The sequence below is a fragment of the Pinus tabuliformis genome, chromosome 4_2 (assembly GCF_031772625.1).
Source record: "Pinus tabuliformis cultivar Carrire ecotype Pingquan chromosome 4_2, CPIR1, whole genome shotgun sequence".
NCBI classification, from domain to species: Eukaryota; Viridiplantae; Streptophyta; class Pinopsida; order Pinales; family Pinaceae; genus Pinus; species Pinus tabuliformis.
In genome coordinates this window covers 477417174-477428744 of record NC_142304.1, presented here as the reverse complement: position 1 = coordinate 477428744, position 11571 = coordinate 477417174, and positions in this window count along the sequence as shown.

The window sequence follows — 11571 nt, the reverse complement described above, 5'->3', positions numbered from 1 at the left end:
CCAAAACAGAGCTCTATAACCAACACCACCTTTTGAACTTCCGAACCTAGACATCAACACAAAGTGTTAGCCAGATGTCCTCCTAGTAAATGCTTCACTCACAAAGGCTCAACGCCCTTGATCTAGCAGATCAAGGATGACCAATCTCTCCTAATCAAACTAGCATGCTATCAAATCCTTCGAGAGATTCACCTGTACAAACATAGCCCCAATTAATAATATAATTTCATGTGTACATAATAAAATACAAACCTCTAGGGTCTTTTAGACAACCTGATGTTGCTTCTAAACGTTTTATAATAGGACTATTAGTTGAATCTATGACAGAAGATTCCCTAATCATAATATTTCCTTTCCTACTTCCCATGTAGCAACATATCCTCCGAAATTCATTCTTCAATTAAAACAAAGTTATGCCCTCCCTCTCAACCAGGGATCATATTTATCCAAACCCCTCTTAATCTTAGGGAGATCTCTTCTATCTAGGCTTCCTCGGGTAGATTAGCTTCTTATTTTTGACATCAAAGAATCTTTCATGGCTTCTAACCATTTCATCAGAGTCATCATCATCCTCATCATGCTTATCACATCAACAAGCATCTTCACCATATTGAAGATTGTGTACCTGCACAACTTAGATAGCAAATACAACCAAATATATAGAAGCATGAAGTTAGCCATATCAGAATCACGGAAGGATTTAAACTTTATACATATCAGATACCCAAAATTTATTACAAACAAGAGACATATACTCTTCAACATCTTCCTAGGGACTTTGTCATAAACCTTAGACTACTTCATAAGGACTTTCATTCCATCTAGGGTTTTAATGTTTCTTTCAAAGGTGTAACACACCCTACTACAACACGTAGCAAACCCTAGAAACAATTTAAACAAATATAGATCTACAAGGTATCTAACTTCTTTATATGTTAGACTTCCCACTAGGGTTTCATACAAATCCTAGATTTCATGCAAGAGTATTTAAAAACCAATCACAGCTTAGTCATCAACATGACCAGCTTCTACTAAGGTTAGTTGTAAACCCTAGATTTTTCAATGAACCATCAATCATAACTAAAAATCAGATTTCAACAATCTTACACAAATCTCAAATCATCATATTGTCATCAGATATTTTACTTCTACTAAGATTCAATTACAAAACCTTAGAATTTGATTTTCACAATCTCAACAATTATATAAATAGATCTCAAATTGTTATATCACACATACTAGAGAATTTAACTACTACTAGGGTTTAGATGTAAAACCCTAGATTTCCAAATATCATCAACCTAGAATCTCAGACAAGAACTTATATTAAATCCTAAAACTTATGACCATCAATAACTGGGTCAACACATGTATCTAGGAAATCATTACCATGCATAAGAAATTCATATGTCTGGCAACATTAATACATTAGAAATATATTATACCAAGCTAGGGTTTTGACCAAAAGGACATATCTATATATACCTAAGGTTCCACAATAATGCAAAGGCATTTTATATCAATTTTCAGTCAAACTCAACTTCACAAATATCAAAAAAAGTTAGACATATAACAAATTTGATTAGACTAGGGTTTTATCAAAATAGACACACACATACCAAGGAAATAAATTCTAAGACATTATAAGGGTATTTCTTACACATTCCACCAAACCCTAATGAGTTAGTGTTTCAATATAGGAACATATAAAACCCAAGAGAATTACCAAAACTTTGAAGGTTCGGGATTTTAGACCTTATCATTCAACCCTAAGTTATATTTTCCTGATTATACCAAAATGACATCATCAATAAAACTTCAAATACCATTTCACAATATCCCTAAGCGGTTTAGGGTTTCAGACATTCAAATTAGCATACCCTTAGGTTAGGGTTTTCCAGAAAACCTGTCTAGGGTTCTATAAAATCAGTTAGGAATAGGAGTGGGGTAGATTTATTAAGTGATGAATCACCTAAAATAAGAATCAATATGCTTTAATATAGCTAGACACAAAAATGTTACTAACAGATTGTCAAATGAATAAACATTTACTAAATAAGTCAATGTTTTTAAGGCATACTTTTAATTCTTGACAAACCTTATCTTAGGTGGCTTCCTTCCATACTCCTTGAGGATATAGTATATGTCTTCCTAATCAAGACAATAGAAGGAGAATGATGATTAGTATTTAATATAATGAAACCTGAATGAGTACATGAAACCAAAAATTGAAAGAAAATGAGATACTTATCTTTGGGAGTTTTTGGGCACTCCCTCCAAAGCTTTAGGGGTACCTACAAACTTATAAAAAAATGAAAATTTCTTTTCCAAAAGTATGTTAAAAACCTATAAATTCTAAAACATCAAAATATAAAATAATATATCTAAATCTACAAGCAAAGGACTTAGTAGTGTTATTCCATAATTTCGGATTCTTCGGGCTTGAATTTCTTTGGGTCTCTTTCTTCATGTTTGTTGGCTTGATCTCTTTCGCTTTTATTGTTTCTTGGATTATCGGGATAGTCAATCCTATAGTGACCCTTCATATGACATTGATAACATTATAACTTAGACATATCAACTTTCTTCCTTGGTCCTTTCGATTTATTTCCTCTATGTTGAGAAATGTAGGAATTTGATACTCCTTCAAGATTGGCAACTAATGAGATCCTTAATTCTTCCTGACTATAGGAAGTCCAAAGATCTTCAAAAGTGGGAGCTACCTTCCAACTATTAAGTATTGCAACAAATGCATGCCAAGTAGGTGGAAATCGTAATAGGGAAGTGATCACGAGTTCTTTGTCTGGAACAATTTCATCAATGGCCAAAATATCATCCCTGTTTCTTGCTATCTTCACAAAGAAGGAGGCCATTGTGTCTTCTTTAGTCATCTTTGTGGTCCTTATCTCATTCTTCAAACTTGCTACTTAACCAATGTTCTTAATAGTGAATAATTTTGACAAGGATTCATACATTTCCTAAGAATGATCGATGTTGGCTATGAATGGGACAAGGTTGTCCTTTATTCCTTCTACCATTAGAGTCATGGCCATCAATTCTAGTTCTCTGAATTTCACTATGTTAGCATCACTGGAGTCATTTGTAGGCTTCCTTACTTTTCCTTTGACCAAGTCCAGTACCTTGTTCTTTTCAAGGATGAGGTCAATCCTCTTCTTCCAAGACCTATAGTTTGAGGTTCCTTCAATTTTTTTCTCTCCCTTGATTATGTTGTAAATATTCCTTGAATATAGTAGATTCCTTCCCCAAAATAATCATTTTGAATGGTTCCCTGATTAAGTGCTAGAGACTGCTTTTTTCTTCCTTATTCACCAAAGCTCTGATACCATTTTAGAAAAGTTTACAAAAAATATTTTTCGGCGAAGATCACATGAGACATCATTTGTCAACGCGTTTCGAACCAAACAGTGTGGTTCGTCGTCAGGACAAGTTGAAGAAACAGATCTAGCTTAGCATGTTAAATAGACCGTGCAGAGCCTCCAACGGCTAATTTGACCAACCGCTAATATTGACTATTGGACCGGGATCAAAACTTTTTTAATAAAAAAAAAAAAAAAGATAAGTTATACAGGGGACCAATCCCTTAATAAATAAATAAAATAATTTAAATTAGTGACAATAGTTAGTTAAAAGTTATTAATAAATAGTTAAAAATTATAGGTTAATTATTATTTAAAAGGAATTTAGTTGTAAAGGACCTCGCCTATGAATAAATTAATTGTGAATACAAGTTAATATATATATATATATATATATATATATATATATAAATAAATAAATAAAAATAAAAATAAAAATAAATAATAATAATAATAATAATAATAAAAAAATAAATAAATAAAATAATAAATAAATAATAATAATAATAAAATAATAATAATAAAATAAATAAATAAATAAAATAATAAATAAATAATAATAATAATAATAATAATAGAAATAACAATAAAATAAAATAAATAAATAAATAATAATAATAATAATAATTAAAAATAAAATAAATAACAATAAAAATAAACAATAAATAAATAAATAAATAAATAAAGATATTATTATTATTTTAATTATTTATATTGTTATTTAATCTATTATTATTATTATTATTATTAAAAAAAATGAGTAAAAAATTTTAAATAAATAAATAAATAATAAAAATAAAAAAACGAGGATTAGGACGAGAGTGCTGGGACCCAACATCGACTGATTTTCCAGCCATCATCTCTTTTGAGATTACACGGCCTCTTTTCAATCTCAAGCGCCTCCCTAAATTTCCGATGATGGAAGTGCGAAACTTTAGCAATAACACTAGCTTCCTCAATACAACATGATGTCTCATGTGATCTTCGCCGAAAAATATTTTTTGTAAACTTGATATGGATCACAGAAGCCTAAACTCTACTACCATTTTAGAAAATCAGAAAGGCAGAAAGATTTTCTTGTTCTTGATAATTAATTGTGATGTTTCTTGTTATTATGATTCTTTATATCTTCTTTCTTTTAGTTCATCAAGTAATTACCAAAGCAGCAGCACATAAAATAATAGACACCAGACGTAGGCACTATGCCAGGGAAAAAACCCCTCGAGGGGTAAACCCAGTCAAGAAATTATTCCTTTCAATAGTATTCTTTTGAGACTCTTCACCCTAGATAAAGACCATACCTTCCCTCCACACCAAGTTAGCCGCCCAGATATTCAACCCCTTTCTAGCAACTTCGACTAGGCAACAACTTCTGGCAACAGGTAACTTCTGGAAATAGTGAGACTTGGAAGACTTCAATCTCCCAGTCTAGGGCAGGAAACAGGGAGAGAGAGGCACCAAAATTTTGATGTTTTCCTTCTCCTTAGAGTTCCCCAAACTTGCACTTACTTTGTCTTCCTAGCAACAGACTTCGCACTTTTTTCCAGCTACAAGAGATATTGAACTTCTTGTGAGAGAGTGTGTTCCAAATGAATTCAATGTGCTTGTATTTATAGGCTCCATGTGAGGATTAGGGTCCTTAGGACAACTTGATATCTTCTAGGATGACTTGGTTTGGAGGATACATAAATCATATTTGACTCAATACTTAAACTTTTCACTTAATTCAAAATCCCAAGATGGGTCTCTTCAAAAGTACAATGACTCTATTAATTCAGAATAAATCCTAGAGTCTTCAATGGCGACTTTGACCTAAAACATGGTGACCCAAGAATGAAACCCATGCTTTAATAAGTCACAATAATAATAATAATAATTTTCTTTATTCTTTTGACAAGTACATTACAAGATGACTCAAATACATTAAATGAATACCGAACCTAATTACATTTTCCAACAGGAAAAATGGTATGCTAGTGAGAAGGAAGGGATGCATAACACGTTTGAATCCTTAACAATTCTTTTCTCAAATTTTTCCATTTATCAATTTTTCATGGCATTGGATTGGAAGTTATTATCTAAGTTTAGACAAGCATCTTCCTCCCACATCTTTGATCACATCCATGAGTTGAATAGACACTATAACATCTGCAAAATCAAGGTTCTGAAGGATATTTTATTATATTTTTTTCTCAAAATCATTTTTCCATTCATAGCAAAAGATGTTGTAAATACCATGCCTCATGATGAAACAGGACATCACCAAGGATCAATAATTTGTGTTGATTTACGTGCAATCAAGATATCTCTATATATGAATTCCTAACGTAGCCCACCCTCATGTTGGAAATAATATTGAGAGGGCGGGCTGAATCAGTATTAGCAAATCAATATAACTTTTTCATTTCCATACTTAGATACATATACGCTACTTCAGTTAATGGAACCCGCGTGTATACGCAACCGTGTCTAATGCAACTAGCGTATATCCAGAATACTTATGATTCAGTTAATCCATTAAATGTTGATCTTTAGTTAGTGCATCAGAACTTCATTATCTATATGAATAGTAAGCAAGTGCAGTAAAACAGAACAGATCATCACACACAAGAAGCACACATGAACACCATGATATAAGGTGGAAACCCAATGTGGGTGAAAACCACCTACTGCAAGTTGTCTCTATCTTCTCTTAAAAAGAAAATTTTTACAATAGTTATGTACTGGTGCATTCTTATACCAGTACGCAGGCTTCTACCTATTGAAGGCTACAACCTTCTCTTATTCTCTAGACTCTCCTGGAAGGGTGCTACAACCCCCTTAGCTCTTGTACTAGCCGATCCATTTACTAGTACGTAGGTGTCGGCCTACTGAAATGCTCCAATCTTTACTCGTTTTCCAGCTGCTACTGGAAGGGAGCTACCACCCCCTTAGCTCTTGTACTAGCTGATGTACTAGTACGTAGGTGCCAACCTACAGAAGGATACAACCTTCTCTTTCTTCCTCCAGGTACCACGTCTCATAAATTTTCAGACTGGATACTCCTGAAGCACAACACAATAATCTGAAAGCCACTTTTCACCCAATTTTCATAATGGATCCATCAATATCATTGAAGCACAAAATCAATCAATACTAGCATCATCAATCTCTGAATCACTGGAACACTGAAACCTTGTCAACAACACAGTCACCAGAACATAGAACAAACAATAAAACTCTGCAACAATAACCAGATCCAACTGCAACTTCAAATATCATGTATCATAATGTATACGCTACTATGACGAACCAAAACCGTGTACATACGCGCTTTCACCAAAGCCAACCCGCGTACAGATCTACAAATATTTTCTCATAACTTTGCAGATGTTCCAGACATCAGTCATACCCATATCATAACATTTACAGAACATTACATGCGTTAGTATATATATCTAGACTAAACAAGATCAAACCATATAGAGATGATTCATTCCAAGCCATTAGATCCCGATCTATCCTTAGATCTTGTTCTCCATCAACCGTTGAGATTCCTCCTTAGCTTAGATCAAGAAATGCATCATAAACCCATAACCTGCATACTGGATCTCATACTTCATCAGATATTCAAGACTTTTTCAATGCCTTTGCCTAATGATCTTCTTCTCCTTTTATAGTCTTAGGATTTTCTCAATACCATGATCCAAAACCATAAATAATCAATACCTTGGACCAAATGCTTGGATTCAATATTTTAGACGCAATACTAAGGACCAAAACCATAGGTTCAAATATGTCGGACTAAATACCATGGACCAAAAGATAAATTTTTCACATGTACGCGCCTTTTCGTGCATGAATGTGCGTGCATACGCATACGCGACTTTTGGTCAGTAATATCGCCTGTATACGCGCCTTTGCATTAGTGAACCTGCATATATACTTTTCTCTCTTCATTCTTGTAGTCTGATCATCAATTCCTTACTACTGTCCTACTGCACTATGATCTGTCATCTATGTGATTTGCCATCAAGGAGAACACTTGTCTCATAATGCCAACAATCTCCCCCTTTGGACTTGATGGCAAAGCTAACTTGTCATACTGAGAACTGTCATCCGATTCCTTTGAGCTGTCTTGCATCCCATGTATTCTGTCACATCTGATATCTCTTCTGTAGATTCATCTAGATATATATAAGTGAGTTGTTCTTCTACGATTGGGTTGCCATCAAGTACAACACATGCATCATAATGCCAACAATCGCCCCCTTTGGACTTGATGGCAACAACACCAAATCACTCTCCCCCTTTGACATCAAGGGCAAAGGGCGGACCAAGATATTATCTTTCCTTGATAAACATTCCGCTGTCCATACTCCCCCTGAGTACCTGTTGAAATCTCTGAATGAGCTCCCCCTTTGTATATACCAAGGTGTACCAATCTGACCATGCTCCCTCTGAGTACATGCTGAAGTCTCTGCTCTGTTGAAGTGTGTCATTCATGCTCCCCCTGATAGTAAGCAAGGTCTGCAAAAAGATGTTCTACAAGAAATAACATGACTCTATACATCATAAGTGACTTTCCTAGCACCAAATACTCATACATACATCCATCTCCCAACCAAGTGGGGATATACCAGAAGTTTACACATGATAATAGAAGAGTATAACATCATTCATCCCAGGCAGAGTGGGGAAATCAAAACAGGTCGTTACATGACCTTGATAATAAAAGAAATACATGACATAGAGACCAAATAGCAAGAGTATGATAGTCATCAGCAACTATCATCAGCAGTATCCAGACCAGCAATCATGATCTCCTTCTGCACCTGTTCCATCTGTGCCAGATGGTCTCTGTCGGGCCCATATCAAACTCTTCTCATCCTAATTTTGGCCCACTGAATTCCTTTTAATCAACATATACGTGACTGTATCCATAGAAACAGGCGTATATACGTGGATCCTCCTCATGAAACTCCCGTACAACCACTTCCAGATCAGCAATCTTTAAATGTCTTGTAACAAGGTATGTCTACATATATATATCAACTCATTCTTTTGAACATCATCATAAAGTCATATGTGAAGAACACCATAGTCATCTCATCATCTTCAAGATCTGCATGATCTTATATACCATCCATGCAACATTACACAGGAATATCTCTTATCTGACAATCATCAATCAACATATGTGAGTATCAACCTATCATCATATAGGCAAGAACTCATCATCATCATATCTCCAACAATGCAACTCCATGTATCCAGCACTATGTATCTAGAGCTCAATACATCTTGATATCATCAACAGCAACAATCCTCATCCATGTGAGTGCCAGGAACTATAGTAATCCTGCATCATAACTGTATTGTATGATATTTATGCATATGACAACAGCAGCATATGAGTGGCTCATCATCAAGTACTTTGTACTTCTCCTTATCCTTATGAAGATCACCATATAAGCACAATATATGCATCATCAAAGAATCAACCACAAATCTGATCTGAAAATCAACTATGTATTGCATCATCAAAGAATCAACCACAAATCTGATCTGAAAATCAACTATGTAACCCCAAGAATCATATGAGATGGACAACTCATAACCATATCATAGAAATATATATCATTTAGCCATACAAGCATCATCACCAAGGACTACTAACCATAATTCCAACAATGCATTATTAATAGCATATGCTCCCCCTGAACCTGTGCCATCTTGCTTACTGTCAGATCTGATCATGCATATATCAGCAAGAAGTATCATCATCCACAAGTTAAGATCAATTCATCCCTAAACATCTTACAAGTGTCAAGGCATTTCCACACATCATCAGCAGATTGTAACCATTATCAAACAGAGCAAGTAATGGACTGAATCATATCAAACCCTTTCTCCTGAGCATGTCCCACTTCTTTTCCTCAAACTAACATATACAAGACTGTGCAGTAACTAACTTGCGTATATACGCAACTTCCCTTTATGAAACTTGTGTATGAGATTTAGGACACTGAAGTTTTACACTTTCAGCTCCCTCTGAGTCTGTTATGTCTGTATATTGTGTTGTGCCACATCTTTCTGTCTGTACTTCCTTCTTCTTCCATATCTTCAAGTGTGATGATGATGTTTTCTCCTTTTGGTATGGTGCCCATACTTTGTTCCTGCATTCCTTTGCTGTATGTCCAAGCTTATTACATGCATAACATCTTACATGTTTCATATTCCTCCTATAGCAATCAACAACTTTGTGACCAAACATATTGCAAGAAAAACAATATCCATTAAAGTACCTGGAATGTGATGATCTTTCTGCATGACGGTATTGAACCACTCTTCTTCTGAATCTGGCTGCAACATGTCCAACATTATGACATACATAACATTCAACATTATTCATTGGAGGAGTAAAAGATTTTCTTTGAAGAATTTCTTTCCTTGGCTATTGATGTGGTTGACCTCTCATCTCCTTGTTGATCATTTCATATTTTGCGTTAGATTCCCTTGTCTTACTTTGTGAACTAGATTCTTCCTCAACAGATTCATGGAAACCAAGACCAGCTTTGATAGCGGGAGACCTTTGACTACTAAGAATATCATCCAAGATCTTAGTGCTATCTTGAAATCGTAAGAGCTTATCTTTTTCTTCTAATTTATCTTTTAGAATATTTATCTCAATTTGATGTTGCTCTTCCTTTTCAAGATATTGCTTCTTCATTTTTTCTTCAACATTTCTTCCTTCTTCCAACTGATGTCTTAAATCAAGAACTTCATTTCCTTGTTTTTCAAGAGCTTGGAGTAGTCGTTTATTCTGCTTATTTGATTCTTCAAGATCTTCTTTTAGCAAGAGGATCATAGCTTCAAGACTTACATAGTAACTGGATCTTTCTCTGAGTTTCTTGATTGTTGTGCTCCTTTCATTTACTTCATTTCTTAATGATGTCACTTCATCCTGCAACTTTTGACATTTTTCCTTGAATAGCTTCCTTACCTTGTTTCCTTCCTCTAGTTGTTCTTTTAGTTTGGTAGATTCTTCTTTGAAGGCACATTCCCTTTTGTTCAACAGATCTTGTTGATCTCTAATTTTGTCTGTAAGCCTTTTAAATATTGCCTCTATTTGATATCTTTCTTGCTCACCCATAAGAGCAAATTCAGTTGTTTCGCTATCACTTTCATCATCTTCACATGGATGGATAAATGTATCACCAGAGGATAACAAATTCATACCTGATAGTTCTTGTTCATCTTCATTCTGAAGTGATTCTGAATCTGAAGTGCTTCTTCCACATATTCCCCAATCGATGCTCCCACTGTCATAGTTCTTCTAAGATGTCTTCTTTTTCTTAGGCACTTTCTTCTTAAGCTTCTTTCCCATTGATCTATGGATCTCCTTCAAGCGATCAAGCTTCTACCAAAGGACCTGCTCTGATACCAATTGTTGGAAATAACACTGAGAGGGGGGTGAATCAGCATTAGCAAATCAATAAAACTTTTTCATTTCCATACTTAGATACATATACGCTACTTCAGTTAATGGAACCCGCGTGTATACGCAACTGTGTCTAATGCAACTAGAGTATATCCAGAATACTTATGATTCAGTTAATCCATTAAATGTTTATCTTTAGTTAGTGCATCAGAACTTCATTATCCATATGAATAGTAAGCAAGTGCAGTAAAACAGAATAGATCATCACACACAAGAAGCACACATGAACACCATGATATAAGGTGGAAACCTAATGTGGGTGAAAACCACCTGCTGCAAGTTGTCTCTATCTTCTTTTAAAAAGAAACTTTTTACAATAGTTCTGTACTAGTGCATTCTTATACCAGTACGCAGGCTTCTACCTGCTGAAGGCTACAACCTTCTCTCGTTCTCCAGACTCTCCTAGAAGGGAGCTACAACCCCCTTAGCTCTTGTACTAGCCGATCCATTTACTAGTACGTAGGTGCCAGCCTACTGAAATGCTCCAATCTTTACTTGTAACAATGTAAACTTTGAAACGAGAACTGATACTGTTACCCGTTTCGTAGAGATAGCAAAAAAGTGACCTGATTTTGAAAAGGGGTGATGCAGAACGAACATGTTTTTTTTAGAGCATACTTTTTGGCACTTTAATTTTTTTATGTACATTACGTTTTAAAATCATTTTAGAATAGTAGTGATTTTCATGCTGATTTAAAAAAACGAGTATTC